Source organism: Lolium perenne, chromosome 5 (genome assembly GCF_019359855.2).
Source record: "Lolium perenne isolate Kyuss_39 chromosome 5, Kyuss_2.0, whole genome shotgun sequence".
NCBI classification, from domain to species: domain Eukaryota; kingdom Viridiplantae; phylum Streptophyta; class Magnoliopsida; order Poales; family Poaceae; genus Lolium; species Lolium perenne.
Genome location: NC_067248.2, coordinates 109302048 through 109317743, shown reverse-complemented (window position 1 = coordinate 109317743; position 15696 = coordinate 109302048).

Sequence of the window (15696 nt, the reverse complement as noted above, 5' to 3'; positions counted from 1 at the left end):
AGGTACGTCACGTTTGGAGGAGTGGAGGTCCCACGAAGGATTCCCCGCGCCACGAAGGCTCACCCTATTCTCCGGAGCCTATCCCACGAAGGAATAGCTCTCTCACTTGTGGTAGACTTTGAGGTAGCCTCCAAACCTTCACAATCTTGCCCGGAGCAAATCCACAGCCCGGATGCTTCCGAACTCCTCTTGCCCACCTAGGGTTTCCAAGGAACCCTAGGAAGCAAGCTTCTTGATGAATACAAGGGGAAATGAGATTTGGCTTGGTAGAACGGTAGATCGGGTCCTCCTCTAACGATTCCCCGGAGGGATTTGAGTTTGGGTGGAGGAGGAGGGAGATCTGAGGCTTTTGGTGTTTCTAACAATGGAGTATGAGAGAAGGAGCTGAAGAACAACTTTTAGTGTAGTGCCTAACTGTCTAGAGGTAGGAGAAGGGCTATTTATAGTGTTCTTCGAAATATGGCCGTTGGCCACTTGCCACCTCAGCTTTTCTTCGACAAACCCGGTCAACCGGACCAGTGGACCGGACTGCCTCTGGCAGAGGCTGTCGGACCGGACTGTGGACCGGAGTCGCTTCTCGTCGTCCAGGAGCTCCTCCGGTTGGCGCCGGTTGGCGCCCGGCTGGCGATCGGTTGGCGACAGCCGACCGATCGTGCGCCGACCCGCCGGTCCGTAGGCCGGCTGACCGGGCAGCAGGCCGGACCAGATTTGCGTCATCCAGGAGCCGGTTGGCGACCGGTTGGCGACCGGTCGACCGGACAGCACGCCGGGGCCGCCGGTCTGTAGGCCGGTCCAACCGGGCTGCAGACCGAATTTCTGTTGTAGACCCCTTTTCGATTGTTGTTGAAGTGGGGGGTCTCCTTTAGCCTTCTTGTTCCTTTGATACACCATTGATGCCTCTTTGCCTAATACCTGAGATTATCCTTATAAACATATTAGGCCAAATACTCTAGCACGGTGTCATTGTTACCAAAATAATGGATAAGGGTAAAATACCCTTACAATCTCCCCCTTTTTGGTATACGATGACAAACCGAGCTAGAGTCATATAGAGATATCATGATAAGATTTAAACCTTGATTCCATATAAGATATTACGACAGCTCCCCCATAATGTATGCACTTGGAGAGTTTGCGTTTGAATGCAAAGTGCACCATTTGTGGAACATGAGAAGCTCCCCCAATATCTTTAGGAAACAAGCATGGTATGGAGATGTGCATGTCAAGATATATAAGCATATATATAAGCATAGCACACATAATCATCCTAACATAGAGTAGCACACATAATATTCGTCCATACACGAATTATTCGAAGTAGAAAATCCAAATGGTTCTTGAGAAATCAAAGCAAATAAGCACAAGCCATATAAGAATCAAATAAAGCAACACTCATGGCTTGTGACAACCAAAGAACCCCGTGGTCCTAGACTCTACTCTCTTCTCCCCCTTTGGCATCGGAACACCAAAAAGGCGAAGGAAAGAGGAGAGATGCTATCGCACCCATCAATAGAACTCATGCCCGGCGGAGTAGGAGCTCTTGCCATCATCTCGCGCAGCCGCATCACTTTCATCCTCATCACCATCATCAGCAGGAGGAGTAGGAGCACGAGCAGTCCTAGGAGGAAGGCCACCATGAGCATACATGGAGAAGTCAAAGTTCTGGATCATCTCATCGGTGAGGGGAGGCATCTCCCACTGAGGTGCAACCACAGGCGCCATCTCAGGTCCAGAAGGAGGAACAGAGACATTCCTAGTAGCCATGAACTCGTTCTGTCGCCTCCTGGTCTCCTGGTTCAAAGCAAGACTCTGATGTGCAACATCATTTGTGTTCTTGCACATTTGCCACATGCTGGAGAAGAAGCAAGCGGCACCGTGCTTGGGGCGCCGGGAGTAGCTAGAGCTAGCTGCAGGATCATGGTGTTCCTTGGAACGGCGCTCATTGGCGGGCATCATGGAAGGGACTTCCGGGCGACCGTCCTGAGTAGGGAACTTGAATGGTGCCATGATGACTCTTTCATCAAGAGTGTTGAGAGGATCAGGAACAATGGAGTTGATGAGCCGCTGAACATACTGAGCATAGTTTGGAGTCATGTGGTCCATGACTGCACGCTTCAGTTCACAGTAAATAAGATCACAGCCATCAATTTTCCTTATCCTGGCAGGGTGGCAATAGTACATCAGATTCAGATGATAGTTCCTGACTTCACTAGAGTCGCCTGACTTGCTGATGAGACTCTCACGGAACATCTTGGCAAGGACAAGATATGAGTAGTACATCCCAGAGATAGTGGGAGGCCCAGCTGAGGGGCTAGTGGGATAGCAAAAGGAGATGTCACCACTAGAGAGCTTAGGCCGAGTATGAATTTTGTACCCTGTAGCACGGCCACCACCAAAACCCATGGCCGCACAGAACTGAGTGTAGGTGCAGGAGTACTTCTCCCTGCCAGTCATCCAAGTCATAGTGCGGTCCGCATCATCATGGAAGAAGACGGTGCAATGGAATTGACGGACTAGAAGGGGACAATAGGTGGGATCTTCTTGGTCATCATCGGGCTTTAGGCACACAAGGTCATATAGTCCCATACCCTTCAAGGTTTGAACCACAAAGCGGTACTTTGTGGCTTCATGCAAGGCAAGCTCTTTAGGATTGATGGCCTTGGGCTTCACAACAGCACCATTCTTCATACACTCGTGAGTGTTATCATAGTAACCATCCCATAGGACTGCTTGTGTCTTGGTCCAGAAGAACTTGTCCCCACCAGTGTAAGTCCGTTGCTCATAGCGATAAGGATTCTCTGTCCTCAAGTCCTGCCAATCAAGACGATTTGCATCCGCAACATTGAAATTTGGTAGTATTTCATCATCTTCTTGGGTTGCTTGTTTGTCTTTCCTTTTATTTGCAGCTGACTTGGTTCTTCCCCTAGCTGAGCTGCCAGTATCAGTAGGCTGAGGTGCTTTAGTAGGCTTGCGGTTGCTAGTACGGCAGCCAGGAGGCCTTGGCGCAAGCCTACCTCGCTTGGCAAGGCCACCATGGTCATCGTCACTCGAACCACCTGTGAATAAGCAAGTAGAGCGAGAATAGCACGGGGTAAGTGTACATGTCATCAATAAGAGGGAAGCCAAAAAGCATAGTATATATTCAAGTGGTTTGACGAAGTTGTGCGAAAACTGGGCGATCCGGCGCACAGGCCGGTCCAACCGGGTGACAGACCGGACGAGCCGGTTGCCGATCCGGTTGACCGGGTGACAAAGGATTAACTTGTCAATGCCTACAGATTGTAGACTAGGGTTTTGCTAGAAGTAGAGGGCAAGTAGATCTCGAAGGTTTCAGCCGAAAAGTACTGGACGATTATGAAAACTAGGGTTCTGTTTGCAATGGATTTGATCCTTTCTTTGTCCCTCGACTCCCCCTTATATAGAGGGTGGAGCCGAGGGTTTCGTAATACACAAGTTACAGAGTCCGGGAGGGTTTCGTACCCAACCCGTAAGATTACAAATCTCTATCTTTCCTAATACAAACTATCTTTCCTTAACACTAAATGGGCTTCCAAGTCTTCTTATTCTTCGAGTCCTGGGCCTTTAGTAAACCCCGGGTACCATCTTTGGCAGGCCCATTGGGGATGCCTATGTCAGTAGCCCCCGAGATTTTTCTTGAATCGAAGAATCAGGGAAAATCTCCAACTTTACTCATTACATAATCTTTCGATATGCAAACACTATTTTGTACAGGGATAACGGTAGTTGGGGCTAGTTCATCTGACGGATCAGGTACTAGTTAACTGCTCTAGTGGCAATCCGCAAAAACCTACTTCAAGATCACGTCCCTGGACATGATCTCGGGATACTGGTGTAAACTTCGACAGGTGCCGCTTAAGGTCTTACCATTCTGTCGAGTCCCAGTTATATTTTATCGGGTACCTAACGCGTCCGTTAGGATTTTCTTCGCATCTGTTGATACGGAAAAAAGTAGCAATCCGCCGTCAGAGACGGTGCCACGCCGCTCAGAACGGATCTGGGGTCTTACCTTCGCAAAGTTTTGCGGCATTCAGAGATTTTGTCGCGACTTTTAGCGCTCTGAGAATATATTGTCGAGTGCTTTTCGGCTGTTGGAATAGCACATTTTATCGATTCATATTTGATGACTTATTTTGCCTTCCCGATGGGAGTATATGTAGAGTTATCTTTGTAACTCGAAATATATTCACTTAGGTTTCTTTATTTTAATCAAGATTCATCGGGTACGCGACCAGCGTTCCCGATGGGAGTAGCCCCCGAGGCTACAGCCAAGAACTTGTGCTTGGGTGTAGGCTCCACAGATTAGTATCTGTAATATCCCAGGTTTAGAGGCAATAAAATGAGAGAACACCAAAGTGTGCATTGCATTCATGCATAGAAAATCCGGGGAATTTTCGCGCTTTCAAATAAAACTTACCACAGTAACTGAAGTTTCACTTGACTTGCTGGAATTGAAGTAGATCATCAAGTCAAGCGCTATAAACTTCATTGTGGTCTTTACTAAAACCATGTTTTGGGTAGAGATGATTTGATCTATGGGTTAGATCAAATGGAATTAGTTTTACAACAAACCACACCTTAAGTAAGGGTCAACTACAAGATCTTATAAAAGATCTCAACATGACATTCCTTACAACAACACATTCTTTAAGAATTAAACCCTAACTTATTAACACTTACAAGTTAGCAACTACCTTTGTGTGTAATATAATTCAATTCTAAACTTATTAATAAATAAGGTAAATCACAGGGTCTAAAGTGCATAAAGGCCACACATTCTTATTTAAATCATAACTTATTAAATATATGGAATATCATAAAACTGAATCCATTTACATTACAAATTATAGTTCAAACTATTTGAATAAAACTACTCATGAGTATTTTGGAACTCATATGATCATGCCTTGGTGCAATCAAACACCAGCTATTCAAAATTGAGGAATAACCTTCAACCTTCACTTTTTGACCAATATTATAATATAAATCCAATCAAATATGATATAGTGACTCATCCACAATAATAAAACCATCCACAAGATATTTAGTAACAAATGCCACTTGGCTATCCAAATATAATTCATATGAGAGGATAATGATCATGCCACATAGGATGAAAATATTTACATGACTTGCATCCCAAGACTTGCCACCTCATGCTCAAAGGATTGCCATGGATGAGGGCATGACAACCAAGCACCTTACTCATCAAACCAAAACAAGAGTCACCCACCTATGTGTCATGACACTAGAGCTTGCCCAAGCCTATAAATAGAGCCACACCCTTCATCCATATGATCACCTTGTAGCATGATACAAGGAAACCAAACACTTGAGACCTTCCATATGAATTAGCTAGGATCAAGATGAAGAAGCTAGGAGGTGGAGGCAAACCACAAGATGCAGGTTTATCAGATTTCCTGAAGAACAAGCTACAGAAGATATCAAGGTAGAATTCCTAGGCAAACCATATATTTAGAGGATCATATCATCATCTATTGAGTAGGACCTTAGGATTTTCCAAGACATTTAGAAGTGAGAGAGATTATAGATGCTAACCATAGCCATGTCTATCTTAGAGAATACTAGAGTAGTATTAGATCTTACTTGTTCAAACCAACTTTTAATCTTGGAGGTGAGAGCCATATTCTATTAGTGAAACATAACCAAAGCTTATGCTCATATTCTAATCCTAGTTGTGTATCAAATTGGTGATCACTACTTAAACCCTAAACTACATTTGAATTCCAACCCATGGATTAACTTGGATTATAAATATAACCCTACCATACCTCATGCCTATTTATACTTCAATTTAGTGAAGCTTATGCAAAACCCTAAACCTTTTCATGTAGTATCCACCCTACATAAAATATTATGTCCCCACTTGTGTATCATGGATCACAAGTATAAACCAAGTTACAAATGCTTAGTATTAAATACCATTTCGTGAGTAGGATGAACCCAATACCCTATTTTACTTTGCTATCCAAATACCTTGTTGAGTGAACCAAATAAAATAGTATTCAGATAAGTAGTTGAGTTAACCATGATGAGCATAAGATCTATCTCAGATAATTTAAGCTAGAAGTTTCTAAGCAAGATTGATAATTATAGAGTTTGTTCAACCATTTTCTTAAACCCTAGAAATAATCACTCACATAAAATCATGAACCAATCCCATTTCCTTTACCATTTGTTAAACCCTAGCCATAATTAATTTTTATGTGAATAATCAATATGGTTAAGCACTTGCAAAATATAATATGTTCACCATTCACATGTTATCAATTTTAGATCTTTTAAAACAGAATTGATTCCTAAATTTAAAGTAATTGAATTGAACCCTAAAATTCATATCTATTTGAATTTTAACTTGTGCTTTATAAGAACTAAAGTTAATCCATTATAAATGGTTGTTTAAAAACAAAACAATGCAGTGGGTATTATCATAAAATGATATTGATATTCAAATAGTTTTGAACCTACAAAACAAAGCAGAAATCAAATTTGAATTCAAACCAGAAAATAGAAAACAAACAGAATTCAAAACAGAAATTTAAAAGAGAATTGGAGGGAAACTTACCTGGTGGACCTCAGCACCGCAGCAGCCCATCACCACCACGTCCACGCAAGCCCACCAAAGAGGTCCACGAACCAAGCACCAGCCCACCGTACCGATCCGCTTTAAGAATCGTGCGAAGAAGAAAGCCACCTTCTTCTTCTTCCCCGGCGTCGACAGCACGCCTACGCCAGTAGGCCACGACCCCGGCGGCGATAAGGACGACCTGGACGTCGCAGGACATCTCAGAACCGTGCCCAACTCCTCTCGCGTCCGTCCTATCCAACTACGTCAAGATTCACGCCCAGAACTAACGCCGCCATTGCCGTGCATCTCGGCCAGACGCCGCCGTCGCGTCGTCAATCCTGATCGCCTCGAGCTCTATAAATAGGTCAAGAGCTTCCCCTGGAAACCCTAAAGCTTCGCCGCCCATCCATTCCTTCCCAGATCCTTTATATCTCTCGCAATCAAGAAACATCACCGACGGCCGTTCTCCGGCTAGCCATCGATTGAGAGCACCCCGGAGACCGTCGAGTGGCTTGGAGGATGCGCCAGAGCCTGCAGATCATCCTCATGGAAGGAATCGAGTAGGGGAGCCCAGGATGATGCCAATTTGAGTTTTTCCCCTTGCAGCACATCGCCGGGAATGGCGAGCTAGAGCTCGTCTCCGTCCTCCATCCACCCCGTCGAGCACATCATCATCATCAGAGTGAGATTCCGCACCTCTGGAGCCTTTTATCTCGATTTATCTTTCATCCTAGCTTCATTTTGCGTTTTGGCCGGAGCTCGCCGCCGCAGACCTCGTTGCCGGAGCTAGCTCCGGTGACCATTTCGAGGGGGCGCTGCCACCAGTAGATTCGCCATCGTCTTCTCGTTCAAACGCAACAAGCCGCTCTTCCCGGGGAGCTCTAGATCGCCAGAAACACCGTCGTCGTCGATCGCCGGAGACCTTCCAGTGAGGTGACGTGGCCGGTGGGGTTTGTTTCTATTGTTGACTCGGTCCAAGCCCAGCTGGCAGCCTACGTGTCCATTGGCCCCACGGGTCAGTCTCTGTAGCTAGGGTGCGAAGCGGTAGCTTTAGTATTTCTCTTTAATTTCTAAAACCAGTAAATAGATGAAACTTTGCAAAATCATAGAAATTTCATTTCAACTCAGAAAAATATGAATAATATATAAAAATGCTCACAAAAATAAACTCTATTCAAATAAAATATAAAACAAAAATGTGTGTCAAAATAAAAATTCACTTATTTTTAACCTTATTAATTATGCCATTTCAATTATTTAAAATGCAAATTGAATTCAACAATTAGTGAAGTTTTAAAATTAAATTTTAACTATCCAGTAACTAAGTAAAATGTTTAGATTAATTTTATTTATCATATTTGCCTTAACTTAATTATTAGTGGAAATTCATAAACCCTAATTTGCAAATTACTATTTTCTATTTTCTTTAAATAGTAATAACTCAAGAAAATATTATAAGTCAATATTATTTTGGTAAATCAAAACTTATTTACTTAAACATCTTTAGTTAACAAGTTAATTATTTTAAACCCTAATAACAATTATTAAACCCTGATTCTTAATTAAACCAAAATAGGAGTACTCTAATTATTAAAGCTTGTGAAGATTAATAAAATATCAAACCATCACTAATTTTTATTCAAAGTAATTAGTAACCACAACTATATTACCGATTATCATTTTAGGAGTTGTATCATAGTTTAGAAACCCTAGTTTCAATTTGAGTAAGACCTGATCCCATTATTTCATGTGATCATTCCACCTTAGAAGCAACTCTAAAACCCTAGTGATATGCCACATGTGATCATGTGAGAATTACTTGACATATAGAACCCTAATAAGCAACAATTGAATGCATGTTCATGATCCACCAACATAAAACCAATTCACATGAATTTATCATTTCATGTCTCTATTTTTTATTAAAACCTATATGATCCAATAATGACACCCAAGTATAAACCCTAACTTGTGAATGGAATTAGTACCACTAACCACTATCCTATATACCATACCATTAAGGTCAACCTCAATCATCAAACCCTAGTAGCACCATAATGATAAACCCTAATACCAATCTTGTGTAGTAATGCACATCACATGCTCCTATTCCACTACACCCTACTTAGAAAATGATAAGCCACTTAGCTTAGAAACCATTAGAGATTACTCAGTGAAGCAATTGTGAAACCATAGTAAACCCTAATAGGTAATCTATAGAACCATCTTGACCATCATTCTTAGATATGATACCCATAATCAACCATAGTAATACACCTGCTAATACTTGCTACATATAGATCAATTCTATTTAAGAACCCAACTAGTTCCTATTAGAGAACTAAATGAATCCAATAGCAAACCCTAGAAATCCATAGCTCCTATGTATAGTAGTTCATATTCTTATTTAACATGTTCTTCAAAAGTTATTCTTTTGAAGTATGGTATAAGTAATCATCAACCATGTACAGTAAAACTTAAAACTGACAACTACTTTTGACTTGTTAAGCAACCACCATTCCTTATTGTGTATGTTTGTTATGATGCATTATATCACTTATTCCTGCTATAATATCAACAACTCTAATAAGAACCTTGTTTGAGAACTATCCTAAAAGTGCAACACTTCCTAAAGAAATCTTTACAATTAAATCAAATCTAAATCATCGAGGTTAGGTTACGCTCGGGACGATTGCATCTCATATTATGCATTATAGCATCTTTGCCAGTTCTTTAAACATTGTCCTTACCGGACAATGATGGTATTTCAGAATTTGGAGTTATCACGTATCGGAGCTTTTGCCTGCATAATCTTGCAGTCAAGAAAGGCAAGTTCATCGCTTGCTCATGTCATTTGATTATGTTTATCAAATTATATGCAAAGTACTATACTTATCACTCTTGCATTGAAAAGCAAATATTATTTTACAATTATGAATATGACTATGTGGTGGGCAATGGAACCATGGTATGTGTTGATATGGTGGAGGTTCCATTGCACGGGTACTATTCATCTAGGACTAAGTACCAATGCCGTCCAGTGATTCTAGCGCCGTACATACCGCGTTGACCATAAGATCTATAATGGCTCTGGGGAAGTCAGCTGTATCTTTTCCCTCCTGCACGCCAACGGACTTGATAGAGCCTGGCGGGGTGCTGGAGGCACTGCCGTAGGTTGGGATAGCCTTTAAAATCCCCATCCGGACGTTTGGATGAGAGGCTCTACCGTCTATGAAGGATTGTCCATAGTACACCGGGGGTAAAGCCGTATGATCGGGAGATGTCTACCGGGGGTGTACGGATGGACAAAAGGGTGGGTTTGCAGGGTCGCGGAGAAGGCAGTGATTGGCTTGGTTCTTATACCTGGCCCCATACCAAGGAAGTGTGGACAAGGCTCGCGACTTGGTTGGCAACAAGGTTAAGTTCTCTTATGGGAAAAGTAACGCACCTCTGCAGAGTGTATTGAATTGTGACTGTCACTCCCTGTTCCGGGAAGGGAACTGCGAACGCGGCAGGAAAGGAACTCCATGAAGTTCTAGTCAACCTGTGAAGACTGACGGGCATAGTTTTCAGAATAAAATAAACCTTTTGAAGAAATGATTATGAAAACTTGCATTCGCCTATGACTTTCTGGTCTGTGGCTGTAGCTAGTGCATGATACACCTATTTCCCTAATATGAACTTGTTGAGTACGCTCGTACTCATCCCACTCTTAAATCCCCTGCTTAGCTATGGAGGCACCGGAGGATGAACTACCGTGGAACTTGAAGACAAAGGAGTCAAGTGCAACAAGATGGAGAATCCCAGCAAAGAAGTCAATGAAGTCAACTGCTGCAGCAACTATAGTGGAAACTTAGACTAGTAATAGAAGGGAGCCTTTCCCTAATCCTAGCACCTAAGTAGCTAGATTTCTATAGCAAGCCTAGTAGCTCTAAAGCTTAAGTTAGCAATAAGTTAGATTACGAGTCGTTCTTCTGGAGCTTTATTTGAAGTTTTACCTCACTGTAAAGTAGGAGGCTGTGTCGATCTTTTGTAAACAGCTTGTGTATCCTTCTATAGACATACCTTGGACTCGCATATGTTTCTGTTGTACCACTCTGAGGGATGTAATATGAGTGGAACGGTGTTTCACTTGTGTTATGTCAACGACTTGTGTACTACACCATGCAGTGGTACGCTGGGTCACCACAGTATCCTCTGCCGCTATATTTATAATCTTTCTCGATATTTTTGTATCTATCGGGTGCGCGACCAGCGCTCCCGATGGGAGTAGCCCCCGAGGCTATGAACAAATGCTTGCATTTGGTCATAGGCTCTCACCATTTCTATCTTGTCATACGCGAAATTTTCTATTTTTCCAAAGTAGCCCCCGAGCGTTTGGGCAAAAACTTGTATTTGATCAAAGGCTCCCGATATAATCTTGCGTTGTCGATAATCTCTCCAAGCTTCATAGTCGAGCTTTTCTTTTACCTTGATGACGTCGTTGCTGATGATAGCCACGATTTCTGTTTTGGAAACATGCGAGAACCGCTTCTCTCACTGCCTTGTGGGTCCAAATTCCTTATCTGATTGACACGTCGTGCTAGTGGGGGACACATGTTCTCCACTTTTCCTGGCACACGTTCCGTAACCTCGTCCATGTTAAAATACTTTTTTACCCTTGTATTCTCGTGGCTGTCATCTACCACATCTTTTTTCCATCCAACGGTCCAACGTTTCGCCGCACCCCTATATAAGATCTTCTTCTTCTTCCTCGAGCACTCCTGCTCACGCCGTTCTCCCCTCTGCAAAATCTTCTCCTGCGCCCCAGAACTTCTTGCGCTCATCTTCTCCAAGCTGCACACCTACGCCATTGTTGATGCCACCGCGTCGTTTGATCAAGCACAACACGCATGAATCATCAATGGCCGCCGCAGATCTGGGGACCGCAGAATGGGAAAGGTCCAAGATCACCAACCAAGACATCAATCTCCTGAAGAAGCTGGGGATTAGCAAGAAACCCAAGGCGGTGTGCTTCCCCAGTGAAGAAAGCTACCCAACCCCTCCAATGGGGTATCGGGTAAGTTTCGTCGATCATCTCATCCGCGGTCTTTCCGCCCCCATTCACCCTTTTCTTCGAGGATTGCTTTTTGTTTACGGTCTCCAACTTCACCATCTCACGCCCAACTCAATCCTCCATATCTCCATCTTCATCACCCTTTGCGAGGCCTTCCTTGGTGTCCAGCCTAACTGGGCATTATGGAAGCGCATTTTCTTTTGTCGCCGTAATGGCTCTCCCAATGTCGCCTATAATATAAGCGGCGTTGTTATTTCCATTCGCTCCACAATCAATTACTTCGACGTCAAACTCCCTGACTCCGTTCAAGGGTGGCGCAAGAAGTGGTTGTATATTCGGGAAGAGAACCATGGATGTGCTGAAGACAATATCCCTCCTTTCGATGGTGCCGAGAAAATTCTTCGCCGCCGTTCTTGGGATGCAGAGGCTACCGAAGAGGAAAGAGCTTCGACAGAGGCCTTGATGACTCGCATCCATGAGTTGCAGAATACTCGTGGCAAAGAATTGTCTGGTATTCAAATTACAGCGTATTTCCTTAGAACCAGAGTGCAGCCTCTTCAGGCTCGCAAAAACCCTCTCTGGAATTATGCTGGCGATGAAGACACAGATCGTTTGTCGACAAATTTGGAAATCAAGGACTTGGAGAGGCTTGTCCGAAAAATCTCGTCTCTCAACAAAAAAGATCTTGTCCCTTCCTCTTGTCGTGTAAAACCATACAGCGCCACCAATGCGCTTCCTAAGGTAAACATTGTCGCTTAATTTGTTATTGCCTTGCTATTTTTATTGTAACTCCTTTTTTAATATCTTCCCTTATTTTTATATAGGACCATCCGAATCTTGTTTCGCTTCCTCCCCTTCCTGAAGGTGGAGAAGTCGAAGAAAGGGCCGTTATCTCCGACGATAACCAAGATGCCCCCTCTTTTGTGAATGAACCCGCAGAGTCTCGAAAATCTGCGGGATCTGATGAAAAGGAGGGTGCCTCTGAAGCCACTGCATCGGCACAATCTCCTCCTCCTGCTGTTTCTCCGAAAAACAAAAGGAAAAGGAATGATGCCGAGGATTCCGACACCTCCAAACCCGAAGAAGCTGTTCCTTCACGTCAGAAGGCAGCTTATGATCCATATCTCGAGACCCTCATCAGTTCGTAAGTCCTCTCTCCCTCTTGTTTTATTGCACTTGAAGATTTTTGTCTATCTTGCTTTTTATGTTGTCAACATTTAATCGTAGTGATGATGAAGAAGAAGTACCAGCTCCTGATGTGGCTGCTCGAACGAGTACGTCACATACACTAGTCGCCTCGGAGACGCTAGTTGAAGGAGAAGAAACTTCACCTCCTCAACAAAACGTCGGCACTGCTACTCCTCCTTCAAGCCCCCTTGTCCCTTCTCCAAAAAGGGCAAGGATTGAAACAATCCCGGAGCCTACTCTCCAATTGAGTAGCTCCTCTAACCCTCTCTTGGATGATGTAAGTTCTTAATTTGCTTGTTACTGTCTATATTTCCTCCGTTTGCTTCTGCTTGGCATCATTTTTCCCATACCGACATTTTCTTTTCTTTGTCCTTCCTTAACAGCCTACGATCAAAGAGCTTCTTCGCATTGGTGCCCAATTCATTGGGTACCGTGAATATGCTAATAAGGCTGAAGGTAAGGCCTGGCTACTTCTTTTTTCTTCTGCTTTCTTACTCCTTTGTTGTCGACGTTTTTAACTAATGTCAACTTTCTTGGCAGAAAACCTGGCAGAAGTCAACGAGCGTGCCAATACACTTGCTCAAAAATTAGAGCAAAGTGAAGAGGCTCGTAAGAAGGCCGAGTCAGATGCCGTTCAAGCTAGGCGAGAAGCTGACAAAGCCAAGGCCGACGCTGCTGGTGTCGAAGATCTTAGGAAACGTCTTCACGATGCCGAGACTTCGTTAAGCGAGCACATAACTGCACAATCTGCTCGTGAAGAAGCGATCCTTAAGCGTCTAAGGACGCAAAATCATCGCTTTGTCAGTAAGTATCTGAACCACTTCATATCCTTTAGATTCTTCTTTTCTGCACTCATTTGTTGATCGGATTTTTTTTTTATTTCGACAGATAAGACTTCTCAGGAATTTGAGCTTGAAGATCCCGACAATGACCCTCTTCTTGACGCCGTTTCGTTCCTTGAATTTCATGGGACAGAAGCACGTGATGGCATTGATGAAGCTAGGACAGGGCTGTCGCGGCTCTTCCCCTACTTCTTCCCGAAGAAGGAGGAACCCGCGACTTTCCTTGCTCTTGCCAAGTGTTTTAATCCACCCGAAGATCTTGGACTGGAGATGCGTCATGAAAATATGAAGGTTGCCGTTGAAAGCACTGTTGCCTTGGTTGCTGATAGTCAACAGACCATCGACTGGGCGAAAGTGGGCAACACGGAGCAGATAGAACAAGCAAAATCGCGATCATTGATCAAGGCGGCAAAGCTGAACACGAAGAAAATCCTATCCTATCTCGGGATCAAACCATCTTCAACTCCTAGCTCGTCAAGGCCGGAGGTCTAATTGAATGCCTTTGCTTTTTCTATATTTTGCTTTCTCTATTTCTTTTGCTGTTGTCGCCATTTTAGCCTTGGCGACAATTACCCTGTTAGTCCCTTTGGATAACTTCTTTTGTAATGTCCGTGTAAACTTTCTAGAAATCAATGAAATTCCTCTTGGTACTATCATTGATCATGGGATTTTCTTTTCCAGTTAATATTTGATAATTATTCGACCAACCCTTGCTCTCCCGATCCTGCGCCTGCGTCTTCCTTCTCGAAGAAAATACTAGTCGATGATAATCCCCTTGAAGGTTCTTCAAGCAAACCTTTGTCGGAAGATTTGCAAGAACTTCGACAACAACTTCAATTCATGAAGAAACAAACTCTGGCAATGATGGAACAATCTCGGAAAGCGTCTGAACAAGAGAAACTTGCTCTTCAACAAGCCAAAGAGGCTATGGTTGCCAAGGATACTGCTGTATTGGAAGCAAAAGGAGCTACTACCTGAGAAAATAGCATGCTCGAGCTAATGTTGGAAGCTAGCACGGATATGTTAGGTATGTTTTTCCAACCTCACAATGCCTCCTCTTTATTTTGCTGTGCCTTCTTCCAAGTTTCTTGCCTTGTTGCCTAATAGGCTCGGTTCTTGATGCTGCCGCCGAAGATCGAAGAGTGAACGAGAGAACGAATCTTCTTGTCAACCTTTCCCTTAACCATGGCTGTTTATTCTGGGCCACCCCTGAACGAACCCAGCAGATTGTCAGGTTCCAAGATCGTGCTTGCCAAGTGCGCGAATTTCTCAATTTTTGCACGACAACAATAACCCTTATTTTCAAGACTTTGTTTCCTCGAAATGAGGTTCCTAAAACTCTTCCTGAATTGCTGGAGACATTCAGAGATGCTCCTCGTATTCATAATTTTGTGCGAGCTCAATTGACTGCTGGAGCAAGATTCGCCATGATTATGATAAATATTTGCCATCCAAAATTAGACCTGACGAAGATTGTCGTTGATTGCCTGGCGAAAAAATCGCGGCGCAAGAATGATATTGACACAATCAATGAGATGGTGACTCCTGTGGCCGAGTCGATGATAGATGAGCTTCTTCGGATGGACTCAGAATTCTTCGTCAAGGGATCTTATGCTGAGCATAAAACAACCAGAGGCTTCTCAATAGATAGTATTTTAGGTTTTGACTGATTTGTTCCATATTGCAAAACCTTGTCGAAGAAATTTGTTGTATATTGCAAAGTGCTCTATATTGTTGGAGCCCCCGAGCCTTTTGGCTAGAGTTTGTACTGTTTTTTCCCTTCCGAAGATTTCTCCTTCTGTTGTAGTAAGACATCTTGATGGACTGCAAGCCCTCGAGTATCTTAGTGTCGGAGTTCTATATTTTTGTTGCAAGGTTCTTGGACCAAAGCAATGAGATTTTTGACGTGTATACTATATTTAAAATTACTAGCTTCCGATTTATGTATTTGGCGAGGTATTATTGTACCAAGGCGAAATATTTCGGTAAGTCTAGTTTGTCTG